Raw genomic sequence first — 18,062 nt, 5'->3', positions numbered from 1 at the left:
GTGAGTTTTCTGGTTAGAAAATCAACAGTATCAAGTATCAACCCAAGACTAGAACACTGGACAGGGCAAACAGATATCAACCCTGACAGGGTAATCACAAAAATAAACCAAGGTAAAAAAATGCTCAAAACAGGAAAATGGTGATGTTATTATGCAAAAGAAGACAATATTAAAACAAGAAAGATCTCTCACATGGAGAGGAAGACAAGGCCATATAAAGAGATAAAAGTTAGGTTTAAATTTAGAAACATATTAAGGTAAACACAAAGAGGACAAACTATTCTACACATCAAAATAAAATACAAGAAAAAAATAGAGACTCAGCAAAAACAAAATCAACAACAACGAATAAAGGAAAAGACAATATATAAAGTTAAACAACTCAGTGCAAAAAATTAAGTGGGAAAAAGAAACTGTCAACAACACACAAAAAAAGGCATCAAAATGGCAGCACTAAATTCATACCTATTCATAAATATGCTGAATGCAAATGGACTAAATGCACAAATAAAGAGAGACAGACTGGCAGAATGGATAAAAAAACATGACCCGTTTATATGCTGCCTACAAGAGACACACCTTAGACTTGGAGATACAAACAAACTAAAACTCAAAGGATGGAAAAAAATATATCAAGGAAAAAACAATCAAAAAACAGCAGGAGTGGCAATATTAATTTCTGACAAAATAGAATTTAAAGTTAAATCCACCACAAAGGATAAGGAAGGACACTATATAATGACTAAAGGGAGGATATAATGATATTAAATACTATGTACCCAATGACAGGGCTGCAAGATACATAAACTCTAACAGAACTGAAAAGAGAGATGGACAGCTCCACAAGTATAGTAGGAGACTTCAACACACTACTTTCGGTGAAGGACAGGACATCCAGAAAGAAGCTCAATAAAGACATGGAAGATCTAAATGCCACAATCAGCCAACTCAACCTTATAGACATATAAGGTCTATAAGAACACTCCACTCAACAGCAGACAAGCATACTTTCTTTTCTAGTGCACATGGTACATTCTTTAGAATAGACCACATATTAGGTCATAAACCAAGCTTTAGCAGAATCCAAAACATTGAATATTACAAAGCATCTTCCCTGACCATAAGGCCATAAAAGTAGAAATCAATAACAGAAAAACCAGGGAAATCAAACACTTGGAAACTGAACAATACCCTGCTCAAAAAAGACTGGGTTATAAAGGACATTAAGGATAGAATTAAAAAATTCATAGAATCCAATGTGAATGAAAATACTTCCTAACAGAACCTTTGGGACACAGCGAAAGCAGTGCTCAGGGGTCAATTTATATCAATAAATGCACACATGCAAAAAGAAGAAAGGGCCAAAATCAAAGAGTTATCCCTACAACTTGAACAAATAGAAAGAGAGCAACAAAAGAATCCCTCAGGCACCAGAAGAAAGCAAATAATAAAAATTAGAGCAGACACAAGGTGATTATGAGCCCAAGAGACAGAAAAGGCCACATGAACTACAGACTACATAATCCTGAGACCAGAAGAACTAGATGGTGCACGGCCACAACCGATGACTACCCTGACAGGGAACACAACAGAGAACCCCTGAGGGAGCAGGAGAACAGTGGGATGCAGACCCCAAATTCTCATAAAAAGACCAGACTTAATGGTCTGACTGAGACTAGAGGAATCCCGGTGGTCCTGGTCCCCGGAGCTTCTGTTGGCCCAGGACAGGAACCATTCCCGAAGCCAACTAATCAAACATGGATTGGACTGGACAGTGGGTTGGAGAGAGTTGCTGATGAGGAGTGAGCTACTTGCATCAGGTGGACACTTGAGGCTATGTTGGCATCTCCTGTCTGGAGGGGAGATGGGAGGGTAGAGGAGGTTAGAAACTGGTGTTTGTTGTTTGAATATTCATTTGTAACACAGCAATAGATAACTAATACAGCTATACATGCATTATTTCTTTCAATCCTCAAAATAGCTCAGTAAGTGGACCAAAAGCAAAGAAGTTTCCTGGATAAACTGAATGCTTCGACAGTCAGCGGAGCAAGGGTGGGGGTTTGGGGACTATGACTTCAGGGGACATATAAGTCAATTGGCAAAATAAATTCTATTAAGGAAACATTCTGCAGCCCACTTTGAAGTGTGGCGTCTGGGGTCTTAAATGCTAACAAGCGGCCATCTAAGATGCATCAATTGGTCTCAACCCACCTGGATCAAAGGAGAATGAAGAACAACAAGGTCACAAGATAATTATGAGCCCAAGAGATAGAAAGGGCCACATGAACTAGAGACATCATCCCGAGACCAGAAGAACTAGATGGTGCCCGGCCACAACAGATGACTGCCCTGACAGTGAGCACAACAGAGATCCCCTGAGGGAGCAGGAGAACAGTGGGATGCAGACCTCAAATTCTCATAAAAAGACCAGACTTAATGGTCTGACTGAGACTAGAAGAATCCCGGTGGTCATGGTCTCCAAACCTTCTGTTGGCCCAGGATAGGAACCATTCCTGAAGACAACTCATCAGACATGGAATGGACTGGACAATGGGTTGGAGAGAGATGCTGATGAGGAATGAGTTACTTGCATCAGGTGGACACTTGAGACTATGTTGGCATCTCCTGTCTGGAGGGGAGATGGGAGGGTAGGGGAGGTTAGAAAGTGGCAAAACAGTCACAGAAGGAGAGACTGGAAGAAGGAAGCGGGCTGACTCATTAGAGGGAGAGTAAATGGGAGTATGTACTAAGGTGTATATAGGTTTATATGTGAGAGACAGACTTGATTTGTAAACTTTGACTTAAAGCACAACAAAAATTATTTTTTAAAAACTTAGAGCAGAATTCAATGAAATAGAAAACAGAAAAACTGAAAGAATTGACAAGACCAAAAGCTGACTCTTTGAAAAAATTAACAAAATTGATAAACCATTGGCAAAATTGAAAAAAGAAAAATAGGAGAGGAAGCAAATAACCTGAATAAGAAATGAGATGGGCGATATTACAACAGACCCAACTGAAAATAAAAGAATCATATCAGATTACTATGAAAAATTATACTCTAACAAACTTGAAAACCTAGAAGAAATGGATGAATTCCTGGAAACACACTACCTACCTAAACTAACACAGAGGTAGAACAACTAAATAGACCCATAACAAAAGAAGAGATTGAAAAGGTAATCAAAAAACTCCCAACAAAAAAAAGCCCTGGCCTGGACGGCTTCATTGCAGATTCCAAGCTTTCAGAGAAGAGTTAATACCACTACTAGTAACGGTATTTCAGTGCATAGAAAAGGACGGAATACTCCCAAACTCATTCTATGAAGCCAGCATATTCCTGATACCAAAACCAGGTAAAGACACCACAAAAAAAGAAAATTACAGACCTATATCCCTCATGAACTTAGATGCAAAAATCCTCAACAAAATTCTAGCCAAAAGAATTCAACAATATATCAAAAAATAATTCACCATGACCAAGTGGGGTTCAAACCAGATATGCAGGGATGGTTCAACCTTAGAAAAACAATTAATGTAATCAATCATATAAATAAAACAAAAGGCAAGAATCACACGATTTTATCAATTGATGCAGAAAAGGCATTTGACAAAGTTCAACACCGATTCATGATAAAAACTCTCAGCAAAATAGGAATAGAAGGAAAATTCCTCAACACAATAAAGGGCATTTATACAAAGCCAACAGCCTACATTACCCTAAATGGAGAGAGTCTAAAAGCATTCCCCTTGAGATCGGGAACCAGACGATACCCTTTATTACCACTCTTATTCAACATTGTGCTGGAGGTCCTAGCCAGAGCAATTAGGCTAGATAAAGAAAGAAAGAGCATCCAGGCTGGCAAGGGAGAAGTAAAAGTATCTCTATTTGCAGATGACATGATCTTATACACAGAAACTCTAAGGAATCCTCAAGGAAACTACTGAAACTAATAGAAGAGCTCAGCAGAGCATCAGGATACAAGATAAACATACAAAAATCAGTTGGATTCCTCTACACCAACAAAAAGAACATCAAAGAGGAAATCACCAAATCAATACCATTTACAGTAGCCCCCAAGAAGATAAAATATTTGGGAATAAATCTTACCAGAGATGTAAAGGACTTATACAAAGAAAACTACAAAACACTTCTGCAAGAAACCAAAAGAGACCTATGTAAGTGGAAAAACATACCTTGCTCATGGATAGGAAGGCTTAACATTGTTAAAATGTCTATTCTACCAAAAGCGATCTATACATTTAATGCAATTTCAATCCAAATTCCAACGACATTCTTTAATGATGTGGAGAAACAAATCACCAACTTCATATGGAAGGGAAAGAGGCCCTGGATAAGTAAAGCATTACTGAAAAAGAAGAACAAAGTGGGAGGCCTCACTCTACCTGATTTTAGAACCTATTATAGTACCACAGTAGTCAAAACAGCCTGGTACTGGTACAACAGACACCTAGACCAATGGAACAGAATTGAGAATCCAGACACAAATCCATCCACATATGAGCAGTTGATATTTGACAAGGCCCCAAATCAGTTAAATGGTGCTGGCATAACTGGATATCCATCTGCAAAAAAAATGAAACAAGACCCATACTTCACACCGTGCACAAAAATGAACCCAAAATGGATGAAAGACCTAAATATAAAATCTAAAATAATAAAGATCATGGAAGAAAAAATAGGGACGTTAAACCAAAAAACCAAACCCAGTGCCGCTGAGTCAATTCCTACTCATAGCGATCCTATAGGACAGAGTAGAACTGCCCCATAGTTTCCAAGAAGCGCCTGGTGGATTTGAACTGCTGACCCTTTGGTTAGCAGCAGTAGCACTTAACTACTACACCACCAGGGTTTCCAGGGACAACATCAGGAGCCCTGATACATGGCATAAAGATTATATAAAACATTACTAACAGTGCAGAAGAAAAACTAGATAACTGGGAGCTCCTAAAAATCAAACACCTATGCGGATCCAGAGTCTTCACCAAAAGAGTAAAAAGATTACCTACAGTGGGAAAAAGTTTTTAGCTATGACATTTCCGATCAGCGCCTAATCTCTAAAATCTACATGATACCACAAAATCTCAACTACAAAAAGACAACCCAATTAAAAAATGGGCAAAAGATATAAACAGACACTTCACTAAAGAAGACATTTGGGTAACTAACAGAAACATGAGGAAATGCTCACAATCATTAGCCATTAGAGAAATACAAATCAAAACTACAATGAGATTCCATCTCATTCCAACTAAGGCTGGCATTAATCCAAAAAACACAAGATAATAAATAATAAAAGACTAGAACATTTATACACTGCTGGTGTGAATGTAAAACGATACAACCACTTTGGAAATCGATCTGGCGCGTCCTTAAAAAGTTAGAAATAGAACTACCATACGACCCAGCAATCCTACTCCTTGGAATATATCCTAGAGAAATAAGAGCCTTTACACGAACAGATATATGCACACCCATGTTCACTGCAGCACTGTTTACAATAGCAAAAAGATGGAAGCAACCAAGGTGCCCATCAATGGATGAATGGATAAAGAAATTATGCTATATTCACACAATGGAATACTACCCATCAATAAAGAACAGTGATGATTGTGAAACATTTCATAACATGGAGGAAGCTGGAAGGCATTATGCTGAGTGAAATTATTCAGTTGCAAAAGGACAAACATTATATAAGACCACTATTATAAGAACTTGAGAAACAGTTTAAACAGAGAAGAAAATATTCTTTGATGGTTACGAGAGAAGGGAGCGAGGGAGGGAGGGAGGGAGAGGGGTATTCACTAATTAGATAGTACATAAGAACTATTTTAGGTGAAGAGAAAGACAACACACAATACAGGAGAGGTCAGCATAACTGGACTAAACCAAAAGCAAAGAAGTTTCCTGAATAAACTGAATGCTTTGAAGGCCAGCGTAGCAGGGGCAGGGGTCTGGGGACCATGGTTTCAGGGGACATGCAAGTCAATTGGGATAATAAAATCTATTAAGATAACATTCGGCATCCCACTTTGGAGAGAGGCGTCTGGGATCTCAAACACTAGCAAGCTGCCACCTAAGATGCATCAATGGGTCTCAACCCACTTGCAGCAAAGGAGAATGAATGCCAAAGACACAACGTAATTATGAGTCCAACAGACAAAAAACTACAACCAACCAAACCCAGTGCCGTCCAGTTGATTCCGACTCATAGCGACCCTATAGGACAGAGTAGAACTGCCCCATAGAGTTTCCAAGGAACGCCTGGAGGATTCGAACTGCCAACCCTTTGCTTAACAGCTGTAGCACTTAACCACTACGCAAAGGGCCACATAAATCAGATACTCCATTAGCCTGATACCAGAAGAACTAGATGGTGCCCAGCTACAACCGATGACTGCCCTGACAGGAAACACAACAGAGAACCCCTGAGGGAGCAGGAGAGCAGTGGGATGCAGACCCCAAATTCATATAAAAAGACCAGACTTAATGGTCTGACTGAGACTAGAAGGACCCCGGTGGTCCTGGTCCCCAGAACTTCTGTAAGCCCACGAAAGGAATCATTCCCAAAGCCAACTCTTCAGACACGGATTGGACTGGGCAGTGGGATAGAAAATGATACTGATGAAGAATGAGCTTCTTGGATCAAGTAGACACATGAGACTATGTTGGCATCTCCTGTCCAGAGGGGAAGATGAGAGGGCAGAGGGGGTCAGAAGCTGGACGAATGGACACGAAAAGAGAGAGTGGAAGGAAGGAGTGTGGTGTCTCATTAGGGGGAGAGCAATTAGGAGTATATAACAAGGAGTATATACATTTTGGTATGAGAGATTGACTTGATTTGTAAACTTTCACTTAAAGCACACACACACAAAAAATTTTAGAAAGTCTGAGAAACTGTCAGAGCCAAGAGGGAAATTTAAATTATAGTTTTTAGTTACTAATTATATATCAATATTGGTTCCTTAATTGTGACAAAAGTACCTCACTAATATAGCCAGAAAAGATTCTAAAACCTGTTGCTGTTAATTCTGACTCATGGCAGAGTAGAAATGCTCTAAAGGGTTTTCTTGGCTAAATAATCTTTACGGAAGCAAATTGCCAGGTTTTTCTTCTGTGGTGCTGCTGGTAGGTTAAAACTGCCAACTTTTAAGGTTAGTAGTCAAGTGCAAACTGTTTGCACCACCAGAGACCTCCGTACTAATATAAGATGTTAATAATAGGGGAAACTGGGAGTAGATTATATGGGAACTCTATATTATCTTCTCAACTTTTCTGTAAATCTAAAATTATTCTATAATTAAAAGTTTATTTAAAAGACAGTAATTATATATGCCTACAGCCTGTGATGTGAGGGGCAGACAGGTTTGTTGGTGGTCATAAGGGTGGAAAAGTAGGCAGAAGCCATATGGTGAGGAATCTTTGTGTTTATCATTATGCATTGATTTGCATAAAAAATTTGTTGAAGTCCTAACCCTGGTTCCTGTGAATGTGACCTTGTTTCGATATAGGGTCTTTAAGATGTTATCACTTAAAATGAGGTCATACTGGAGTAGGGTTAAGTCCTAATTCAATATGAGTGGTGTCCTTACAATGGAAGAGAAGAGAGACACAGAGGGAAGATGGCCACGTGAAGACAGAGGCAGAGATCTGGAGTGATCTACAAGCCAAGGAACACCATGGAATCGCCAATGTCACGAGCAATTAGGAGAGAGGCACGGTATAGTCTGTTCCTCAGAGACCTCAGAAGGAATCAACACAGCTGACACCCTGATTTTGGACTTCTGGGCTCCCGAACTGTCAGACAATGAGTTTCTGCTCTTATAAGGCACGTTATTTGTGATACTTTGGGAAAGTTGGGAAGATAAAAAGAAGCTATATCCTGTCATTAAGGAGTTGGATTAAGTTTCATTTGAAGCCAGTCCCACCTTTGGATTTTTCAGTAATAGCACTGGGTAGGTTGGGATATTGCCTTTATTATTTAAGCCAGTTTGAGTTTTCTGTTAGGTACTGCCAAAAGTAGCCTAATTGATAGAAAGCAAAAACTTGTTGGCTTCAACCTTTTGGTTAGTAGCTTAGCACAAATTCTTTGTGCCACCTAAGGACCTAAGCCTAATTAATTGATAGAATAACCTAATTAATGCACTTTACCACCTGGCACTTGGTACAAAATATTTGGTTTGATCTCAAATGGGGCCTGGTAGTATCAAAAATAACAGTGATTCACCAATCAGTTGTCATTGAGTCGATTACAACTCATGGTGACCCCATGTGTGTGTGTCAGAGTGGAACTGTGCTCTGTAGGATTTTCAATGGCTGATTTTTCAGAAGTAGATCGTCAGGCTTTTCTTCCAAGGTGCCTCCGGGTGGACTCAAACCTCCATCCCTCTGGTGAGCAGCCAAGTGTGCTAGCTGCTTGCATCACTCAGGGACTCCAATGATGATTTAGGATGGGGGAACTGAGGGAGAATATAACTGATGAGCACAAGGTAAGCCAATGCTGACTGGTTAAAAAAAAAAAACAAAAAACAGAGGGGAGAGTAGTAGGGATGCGGGGGCTGGTGGACTTGATGAAGTCTAGGTTTACTAGAAACAAGGGGAGGGGAAGACATAGGAGGTACTGGTTAGTAATTACGCCTTCTGAGTTTGTTAACCCATGTCACCTAGTAACAAATATAGTAACACTGTAATAGTGAGAATGAAATACTACTTTGAATGAGAGGCTTTTAAAGTGTGGCTAGAACCACAAGGCCACAAAAGCCTATGAAAGAGAAACGTTTTAGTATTGACAAAGAGCTAAAACACAGATTCCTATTCAACACCTCATTTTAATCTTCTGAAGGTCATTGTACTAGATCCCCCTCCCTCACCCTTCAGGAACAATCTTCGACTGGGCACATCTATTAAAACAGGGTTTTTTCTCACTAAGATCCTATGACAATTTTTTCATGTCTTTGTTATAATAATTTAAATATAAAATCAATAGAAGCACACATACAACTGCAACTTGATTCCAGTGCCTGTGTTTGCATTTATGATCTTGTTGGCAACAAGCAGCACAGATGTAATATGTAAATGACACATCTGAGTATACTGTACACTGTAAAGAGATTCTGCAGTAGTCGAATAGGGAGAAGTAGTGAAGGAACTGAGACGACACATGGCACACAATAGCACAGATGGGCTGCAGTCTAAAGAATCTGTGAGGTGGTGGTCAGTACCTTGTTTAAAATGAGAGCTGCGATTTAGTTTTGGTAAAACATCAGCAGTCACGTTATAACGCTGTTAATTTGAGTTTTATTGGTTTTGTTGTTATATTTGTGCTTGTTTTTATTTTATAGTTGAATAAGAGCTCTATGCACAAGGAGTTTATACCTAGATTTGGGTTTATAAACAATATAGTAAAATATTTTAAGTTAACCCATAAGTCCGTGAGAATTATATTCCTTTAAATGGGGGTCTATACATTTCTCCAGGAACCCTGGTAGCATAATGGTTAAGCTTTCGCCTGCTAAACTAAAGGTTGGTGGTTCAAACCCACCTAGCAGCTCTGCAAAAGAAAGATCTGGCATTCTGCTCTCATAAAGATTACAGCCTAGAAAACCCTATGGGGCAGTTCTACTCTGTTACACAGGGTCTCTATGAGTCAAAAATCAACTCGATGGCAACTAACAACAAAAACATACATTGCTCAAGATTGAGAAATACAGTATCAGAAGATTTTGTTCTAGAGAATTCTGCTCTTACTCCTCCTTGATAATAGGAATACCTCAAGTAGGTCAGAATCACTTGAATTCTCTATGGGAAGCAATTTAGGGTAGAGGTGAAGGGTTTGAACTAAGTTGGTCAGGCTGGTCACTTACTACCACTTAACATCTGGCATGATACTTCTTCATCTTGCTAAACTCAATCTTCTCAATAACATGTCGCTAATAAAAACAGTTCAAAATAAGAAGAAGCTCTAAGGAGCCTTGGTAGAACAGTGGTTAAGTGTTCAGCTGCCAACCGAAAAGGTCGGTGGTTGCAACCCACCAGCTGCTCCTTGGTTGGAAACCACCAGCTGCTCCTTGGGAGAACGATGTAGCAGTCTGCTTCTGTAAAGATTTACAGCCTTGGAAACCCTGTGGGGCAGTTCTACTATGTCATATAGGGTTGCTATGAGTCTGACTGGAGGACAATGGGATAAGCTCTTAGGAGGTGATACACGTAGTAAATGTGTAGCATAGTGCCTGGCATCTGGTAAGCGCTTAATAAATGTTAGTTCATGTTACTGTTGTTATCATTAGTTCAGTTTCTTCTTATGATTTCAATAGGGCTTCATGAATTCTACAGGATCAAGCCTTTCCCTAGATACTCCTTAGTTTAAACAGCTTCCCAAGAAAGTGAAAGACTAATTTACAAATGAAATGGGGCGGTTATAGTAGAAAGAGTGCTGACCTGAAAACAGAATAAGCCTAAAGTTCATGTCCTGGTTCAGTCACCTAAACATTCATGATTTGGGGGAATGTCACTCACTTTGCCTAAGCACATACGTTCATTTGTAAAATGGAATAATTCTTAAGTCACAAGTTCTTACAAAGAACATTATAAACTACATTTGTTGTTGTTAGGGGCTGCCAAGTTGGTTAGGGGCCTCATACTGACCCTATGTACAACAGAACAAAACATAGTGCTTCACAAATGTAAAGTCAAATTATTATTATTCAGTAAATTCCAGAAATGCTCCTAAAGGGCACCCCCTAAAGCTTGAAAAGGAAAAAAAAAATTGCATAATGAAATTAACAATCAGGAATATCACCGCCAGTGACTACCAAGAAAAAAAAATAGTATAATCACTCCTTACCAACATATAATAAACCTTTCCCAATGTTGTTGTTGTTGTTGTAAGGTGCCATCAAGCTGGTTCAACTCATAGTGACCCCGTGTATAACAGAACAAAACACTGCCCGGTTCTGTGCCATGCCCACAATCATTGCTATGTTTGAGCCCACTGTTGCAGCCACTGTGTCAATCCATCTTGTTGAGGGTCTTCCTCTTTTTCGCTGACCCCTCTACCTTACCAAGCATGATGTTCTTCTCCAGGGACTGTTCCCTCCTGATAACATGTGCAAAGTACGTGAGATAAAGTCTTGCCATACTCACTTCCAAGGAGCACTCTGGCTGTATTTTCTCTAAGATCAACTTGTTCATTCTTTGACACCCCAGGGTTTATTCAACATTCTCTGTCAACATCATAATTCAAAGGCATTAATTCTTCTTCGGTCTTCCTGATTCACTGTCTTATCTTTCACATGCATATGAGGCGATTGAAAATATCATGGCTTAAGTCAGGTGCACCTTAGTCATCAGGGTGACATCTTTGCTTCTGAACATTCGATAGAGGTCTTTTGCAGCAGGTATACCCAATGCAATGCATTTTGATTTCTTGACTGTCACTTCCATGGGCGTTGATTGTGGATCCAGGTAAACTGAAATCCTTGACAACTTCAATCTTTTCTCTTTATCATGATGTTGTTTATTAGTCCAGTTGTGCAGATTTTTGTTTTCTTTATGTTGAGGTGTAATCCATACCAAAGGCTGTAGTCTTTGATCTTTGTCAGTATAAGTGTTTCAAGTCCTCTTGGCTTTCAGCAAGCAAAGTTGTGTCAACTGCCTATGGCAGGCTGTTAATGAGTCTTCCACCAAACCGGATGCTACATTCTTCTTCATATAAACCAGCTTCTTGTATTATATGCTCAGTGTACAAATTGAAAGTACATAAACTAAAAAATCAATAAAATTAAGAATGGTTTAGAAAAGTACATGAATGCAACACCACAGGAAGTTGCTTAAGAATAACTTAAGATATTATATTCTTAACTTCCAAGGACTATATCATGTACAGAAATCATAGTAATCTTCAACCTATAAAAGGTCTTATTTCTAAGATCATTTGTAAATTAGTGATTAAGAGCTCAGAGGCACATTTTCTACAGGAACAACATTTTAAACGGTGATTAAGATACCAGGCTAGTCCACACATGCTTTTTAAATCTATAATGTAGATGAAAAGAAGTTTGTTTATTTTAAATGGTCTTAGAAAACTCGCAAATTCCGTCTTCCTAAACAGCTGAAACACTGCCAATCCATACTGCCTAGGGCAACTTGAATCTTATTTAATACAGAAACTATCTGATTAAATGATGATTCTTTTAAAACAACAACAAAAAGAACACTATAAAACCTGCCAGCCTGCTCTTTACCACCTGACAACATAAGGTGTGTCTATAAATTAACTATAAACTAGAGCCTGTACATCAAAATAAGTATTGTCCCTTAAAATAAGTCACTTTAAGAGATTACTATGTATCCCAATAATAGCAAAACACTTTTGAAATTCCATTTTCAGATAATGTCCTCATAGTAAGCCACTGATTCTTTTTAATTCCTCAATGGTCCTAAACCCTTTATTTTGGGATAATACTCTTATGTTTTTATATATACCCATTGTTCTTCTTGCCATAAATGTACACTCACAACATGACCAGCTTGGAAGAAGCATACTCATTCAGATATAGAAGCTTCCCGTATGTTCTGTTTCCTTAATCAGACTTACACAGCCTTACCTCATAAATCAAGTTAACACAGCAAACACTGTAATATCACAAATGATAGTATCCTTAGTGCTTTATTCTTTATAAATAATTTTTAAAAATTATCTGGAAACATGAGCTACAGATTTTTTAAAAGTGCATGTTTTTTTAATAATACCAATGCCAAAAATAGAAAATGTACGGGGGGAAAATTCCTCTCACAATTGCAACAAAAAACAATATAAAATGCCTAGGAATACACTTAGCCAGAAATGGGTAGGACCAATATGAAGAAAGCTATAAACTCTACAGAGGAAAACGGAAGAAAATTTTAGTAAATAGGAAGGCATAACACAGGCTTCTGGACTCAATATGATAAAAATGTAAATTCTTGCCAACATAATCTATAAATTTAAACCAATTCTAATCAAATTTCAAAAATATTTTTGGGAAACTTGAACAAGTAATTTTAAAGTTCATCTGGAAGAATAAACATTCAAGAAATGCCAGGAAAATACTGAGAAGGGAAGTGAGTAATGCTGGTTGTGGTGAGGTAGAGGTGGGCCTGCCCTTCCAGACATTACAGCACACTAGAAGGCAAGATAATTAAAATGCCAAGCCTCTGGTAACAAAATGGTAGACAGTGACCACCAGGGCAACCTGGTGCTGCTGCCTTGATTCAGGCAAGGTGCCAGCAATGTTACCCACCAGTGCCTGTGCACCACAGTCAAAGCAATGGAACAGAATACAAAGTCCAGAAACTAGCCAAAATATACACAAAAACTCCATTTGTAATAAGTGGATAGTTTTTTGAGTAATACATGCAATAAGTGGATTAAGGGTAGCCCTGAATTTAGAGACCATCTCAAGAATAGATTTGATGTGTTGAACACTAATGATAAAAGTACCTGACAAGTTGTGGAATGACATCAAGGACATCATACGTGAAGAAAGCAAGAGGTCATTAAAAAGACAGGAAAGAAAGAAAAGACCAAAATGAATGTCAGAAGAGACTCTGAAACTTGCTCCTGAACATCAAGTAGCTAAAGCAAACCGAAGAAATGATGAGGAAAAGAGCTGAAGATTTCAAAAGATGGAGATGGCTGGACAAGAAAAAGTAAAGTATTATAATGATATGCAAAGACGTGGAGTAAGAAAACCAAAAGGGAAGAACACGTTCAGCATTTCTCAGGCTGAAAGAACTGAAGAAAAAATTCAAGCCACGAGTCACAATATTCAAAAGAAGATGGAAGGAATACACACTCATTGTACCAAAAGAACTGTTCGACATTCAACCATTTCAGGAGGTAGCATGTAATCAATAACCGATGGTACTGAAGGAAGAGGCTGAAGCTGCACTGAAGACATCGGTGAAAAACAAGGCTCCAGGAATTGATAAAATAGCAACTGAGATGTTTCAACAAATGGATGCAGAACCAGAAGTTCTCGCTCGTTTATACCAAGAAATTTGGAAGACAGCTACCTGGGCAATCAACTGGAAGAGATCCATATTTGTCTCCATTCCAAAGAAAGGAGATAAAACAGAATGTGGAAATTATCAAACAGTATCATTAATATCACATTCAAGTAAAATTTTGCTGAAGATCATTCAAAAATGTTTGCAGCAGTATACCGACAGGGAACTACCAGAAATTCATGCCAGATTCAGAAAAGGACATGGAACAAGGGATATCATTGCTGACATCAGATGGATCCTGGCTAAAAGCAGAGAATACCAGAAGATGTTTACCTGTGTTTTATTGACTAGCAAAGGCATTCAACTGTGTGGATCATAACAAATTATGCATAACACTGCAAAGAATGGGAATTCCAAAACACTTAATTGTGCTCATGAGGAATCTATACATAGATAAAGAGGCAGTCGTTCGAAAAGAACAATGGGATGCTATGTTGTTTAAAGTCAGAAAAGGTGTGCATCAGAGTTGTATCCTTTCACCATACCTATACAATCTGTGTGCTGAGCACATAATCCAAGAAGCTGGACTCTATGAAGAAGAACTGGGCATCAAGATCGGAGAAAGGCTCATTAACAACTTGTATTATGCAGATGACACAACCTTGCTTGCTGAAAGTGAAGGGAACTTGAAGTACTGACTGATGAAGATCAAAGACCACAGCCTTCAGTATGGACTACACTTCAACACAAAGAAAACAAAAATCCTCACAACTGGACCAATAAGCAACATCCTGATAAATGGAGAAAATAGTGAAGGTGTCAAGGATTTCATTTTACTTGGATCCACAATTAACACTCACGGAAGCAGCAGTCAAGAAATGAAAAGACGCATTGCTTTAAGTAAATCTGTTGCAAAAGACCTCTGTAAAGTGTTGAAAAGCACCTGACCCAAGCCATGGTGTTTTCAATCGCTTCATATGCATGCGAAAGCTGGACAATGAATAAGGAAAACTGAAAAATTGATGTCTTTGAATTATGGTGTTGGCAAAGAATACTGAATATACCATGGACTGCCAAAAGAATGAACGAATCTGTCTTGGGAGAAGTACAGCCAGAACGCTCCTTAGAAGCAAGGATGGCGAGATTTCATCTCACGTACTTTGGACATATTATCAAGAGGGACCAGTCCCTGGAAAAGGATGTCATGCTTGGTAAAGTAGAGGGTCAGTGAAAAAGAGGAAGACCCTCAATAAGACAGACTGACACAGTGGCTACAACAATGGGATTCAGCATAACAACCATCATGAGGACGGCACAGGAACTGGCAGTGTTTTGTTCTGTTGTACACAGGGTCGCTATAAGTCAGAACCAACTCGATGGAATCTAACAACAACAACATAAGGGATGCTTAGGAAATAGTAAGGAGAAACAACTTTGTGGACTAGTGCCATAAATGAACATTCAGAAAAGAAACGTAAATAGCCACTAAACATTTGAAAATGTTCATCACACTAATAATAAGAGAAATGTCCTTTGGGGATGCTTTTGACTACAAATAACAAACCAAAAAAAAAAGTCCATCGCTGTCAAGTCAGTTCCAACTCACAGCGACCATATAGGACACAGTAGAACTGCCCCACAGGATTTCCGAGGAGCAGCTGGTGGATTCGAACTGCCGACCTTTTGGTTAGCAGCTGAGCTCTTAAACACTGTATCACCAGGGCTCCAAATAACAAAAGACACTACTCAAACTGGCTTAAATAAGGGAATTTATCTCTCATAATTGGAAGTACAGAGGTTGAGAAAGTTTCAGGCATGGTTTCACCGCAGTTCTACAATTTATCACGCTTCTAGATTCCTACCGTTTCTTCATCCTGCTCTTCACAAAATCACCTTCATCCTAAGGCTGGTTGCCTCTGCCAGTTACAAAATGGCTGCAGCAGTTCCAGGCATCACACTGACATGCAACATCCAGAAGAAGAAAACAACCATCTCTTTCTTAAGTCTCTTTTTAGGAATTAGGAAACTTTCTCAGAAGCTCCCCAACAGATCTGCTCTCAAATTGCCCTGGCCATAAATGGTTACCACCTACCCTTAAACCAATCTCTGGTAAGGGAATGGTTGCTTATGATAACCTCAGACTACAGGTTCTGAGTGTGGTCCACGGATCCCTGGGGATCCCCAAGATTTTTTCAGGGGGTCTGTGAGAGGTCAAAATTATTTTCATAATAATACTAACAGGTTATCTGCCTTTTTCACCGTTGACATTGGCACTGATGACACAGAGGCAATGGTGGGCAAAACTGCCTGCACCTCAGCCTGAATTTGGGTGGTTGCACCAAACTGTACTGCTGGTCATTGTCTTCTTCAAAACCACACACTCACAGAAAAAGAAAAGAAAAACCAAATTTCATTTAAGCATATCTTCGATGAAGCAGTAAAAACTGTGTTCATGGACACCATTTTTACTTTGGCATTTTCTAAAAAATAAATGAAGTCTATCAGGGAAAGAACCGACAATATTTGTTGTCATTGATACAATTCAAGCTTTTAAGCAAAAAATTGTAATTTTGGAAAACCTGTATCTACCACTGTGAGATTAATAACTTTCTAATACTTAAATTCTGCTGTAATAAGAATGAGATATTTTTGATATTATATAAGGAAATGTGTCAATATTTGGAAGATCTACACAACTCAGTGAACCAGTATTTTCCAGATGACCAACACATGACGTTATCAAATCATGCATGGGTGAAAGATTCATTCAAAGGGAAGACAGACCAGTGGACTTTACTATAGTCACAAAGGAAAAGTTAGCTGATATGGTTTCAGATTTCATATTGCAATTAATCTTTAAGACACTACCACTTATTGGACTTTGGTGTACTATCAAAGGAGAATATCCAAATTTATCTGCAGAGACTATTAAAATACTCCTCTTTTTCCTAACTGCCTATATATCTGTGTGAGATCAGATATTGTTCACCTACATCAACCAGAACAATATATCACAATAGACTTAATGCAAAAGTAGACATCAGAATCCAGCCATCTTCTTTTAAACCAGACATTAAAGAGATTTTCAAAAATGTAAACCAATGCCACTCTTCTCAATAATATTCTTCTTTTGGAAAATATTTCTTTATAAAAATATGTTATTCCTGTTAACATGCAATGGATTTATTATTATTTTTAAATGATTTAATAAATTAAAATTTTCTTAGTTTAATTCCTAATATGGTAAATATTTATAGATATGATACACATAAAAGCTCTGTGGGGGGCCTCTCTAATTTTTAAGAGTGTCAAGGTACCCTGAGGCAAAGAAGTTTGGGAACCACTGCCTTAGGTTAATTATCTGAGGTGACATGGATATTGGAAAGTCCATCAATTTTAAAACAACAGTGAGATCATTTTTCTCACTGCCATTGTGGCAAAGGTGAAATGCGAGCAGTGGTGTGCAGAAACAGACTTCCTCAAACACTGTGAGGGGAATCTGAGCTGAGGGACCTTTCCTGAGGGAAGTGGCAATACAGATTAACATTTTTAAAGGAAAAATATGATAGAAAATTCCATTTCTAGGAGTATATTCTAAGAGTATAATCAGGAGAATAAATTAAGGATTTGTCATCGCATTGTTTCTACATTAGGTGATTGATTAAATATTCTACACCCATGTAAAGGAAAATTATGCAGGCAGTTAAAAACATTGCTAAAGACCTAACTCATTGGTATGGAAAGATGTCTTTAATTTGTTAAATTAAAAAAAAATCAGGTACAAAAGAGTACCATAATATGGTCTCATTTTTAAAAATTAATTATATACCACTGAATATGTATATGCACAGAAAAAGTTTGGAGGAATTTACTACTTATCTCTGATTGAAAGGATCACAGGAAATACTTATACAGTCAAACCTGTGAAAGCTGGAAGCTGTGTAAGGTGGAAACCTATCAGAGACCCAAAAAACCCAGGGAAACTCAAATATTTTCCATTAAAACAAGTGATGGAAAAGTGGCAAGACTGCACTGTGTCAAAGGCGGAAAA

The 18,062-nt window shown here is 38.4% G+C and overlaps 1 protein-coding gene across 5 annotated transcripts in view; it reads right to left on the bottom strand.

The window, feature by feature from the left end:
* The window catches only part of METTL8 (methyltransferase 8, tRNA N3-cytidine), a 117,034-nt gene that overhangs the window by 75,345 nt on the left and 23,627 nt on the right, over window positions 1-18,062 (bottom strand). Inside the window, exon 2 of one of the 5 annotated variants that reach the window (XM_064287002.1) lies at window positions 10,866-11,784. The exons of the other annotated variants lie outside the window; for them this stretch is intronic. The gene's annotated coding sequence lies outside the window, so the exon portion shown is untranslated. The remainder of the gene's footprint in view (window positions 1-10,865; window positions 11,785-18,062) is intronic. 5 annotated transcript variants of the gene reach the window in all.

This window comes from Loxodonta africana, chromosome 6 (assembly GCF_030014295.1).
Source record: "Loxodonta africana isolate mLoxAfr1 chromosome 6, mLoxAfr1.hap2, whole genome shotgun sequence".
In the NCBI taxonomy this organism is placed as follows: Eukaryota; Metazoa; Chordata; class Mammalia; order Proboscidea; family Elephantidae; genus Loxodonta; species Loxodonta africana.
This window is presented reverse-complemented; position numbering and strand designations above follow the sequence as displayed.